Genomic DNA, 1,427 nt, shown 5'->3' on the forward strand with positions numbered 1-1,427 from the left:
GCGTCGCGCGCGGCCGCGGCCGCCGCGGGCGCGCCCGGCCGCGTCGGCGCGCGCTGGCTGAAGAGGCCCGGCGGCGGCGCGTCGCTCGAGGAGCCCGACAGCGGCCGCGGCCGGCCCGGCGCGACGCGCTCCGCCGGGTGCTCGCGCGGCGCCTCGCCGGACTCGCCGAGGCTCAGCGCGAGCGCGCGCGCGACGTCCTCGTCCTCGGCGCCCTCGCTGAGCGCGAGGAGGCGCAGGCTGCACCAGCCGGCCACGGGCGCGCTCAGCCGCGCGCGCTCGACGACGCGGCCGCTGCGCAGGACCTCGCGCGTCTCGACCACCAACACCGACGCGCCGAACTTGACCTCCCCGACGGCGCTCGAGTCGAGCGACGCGTCGCCGCGCACGACGACGCCGCTCTTGCCCGTGACGACGAAGGGCCGCCCCAGCGCCGCGTCGTCGAGCGGCGGCGCGAAGCCCGGGGGCAGCCCCATGGCCGTGCCCCGCCGGAGCTCCTCCTGGAAGCCGCCGGCGGGCGGCGCGGCGGAGCGATTGCCGCCGAAGAGGCCCGGCGGCGCGCCGATGGTACCCGGGGGCCGGTCCGGCTCGAGGTCGTCGATGGACAGCTTGATCGTCATCGTCGCGGTCTCGCGCCGCCACCAGGTGTCGGAGAGGGCGGGCTGCACTCAAATTCGCGAAATCTTCGGAGCCGACGTTGCATGGGCTGAAACGTCGGGGCGGCCGGAACGTCGCAGAGCGTCGTCGGGATCGCACCAGCCATGGCGGGTCCCCAGCCGCCCGGCGGCGCCAAGCCGTCCAAGGTCGAAGGGTCTCCGAGAGCCGCCGTCCCGACGAAGCCCAAGATGAATTCGGCGCAAAAGAAGAAGAAGGAGGTGAACGACAATGGCGCTGCGACGATGCTCCAATCCCAGGTTCGGCGGCAGCAAGGGCGGAAGACCGTCGCCGAGCGTCGCGCCGAGAAGGCCGCGCGGGAGGCGGAGATCAAGCGGCAGAACGCGGAGCAGAAGAAGGCGCGCGCGTCCGTGAGCGCGAAGTCCGACATGGGTTTGAGCGAGGAGACGCTCGCGGCCCGGGAGAAGGTCGCCGCCGAGAAGGAGGCGGAGAAGAAGCGCAAGCAGGCCGAGTTGGATGCGTTGAACGCGACGCACAAGGACAACCTCGCCGCGACGGGAGCCAAGAGCGACATGGGTTTGTCGGAGGAGATGCTCGCGGCTCGGGAGAAGGTCGCCGCGGAGAAAGAGGCCGAGAAGAAGCGCAAGCAGGCCGAGCTCGACGCGTTGAACGCGACACACAAGGACAACCTCGCTGCGACGGGGGCCAAGAGCGACATGGGTTTGTCGGAGGAGATGCTCGCGGCTCGGGAGAAGGTCGCCGCGGAGAAGGAGGCCGAGAAGAAGCGCAAGCAGGCCGAGCTCGACGCGTGAACG

Source organism: Aureococcus anophagefferens (assembly GCF_000186865.1).
Source record: "Aureococcus anophagefferens unplaced genomic scaffold AURANscaffold_58, whole genome shotgun sequence".
NCBI lineage: Eukaryota > Pelagophyceae > Pelagomonadales > Pelagomonadaceae > Aureococcus > Aureococcus anophagefferens.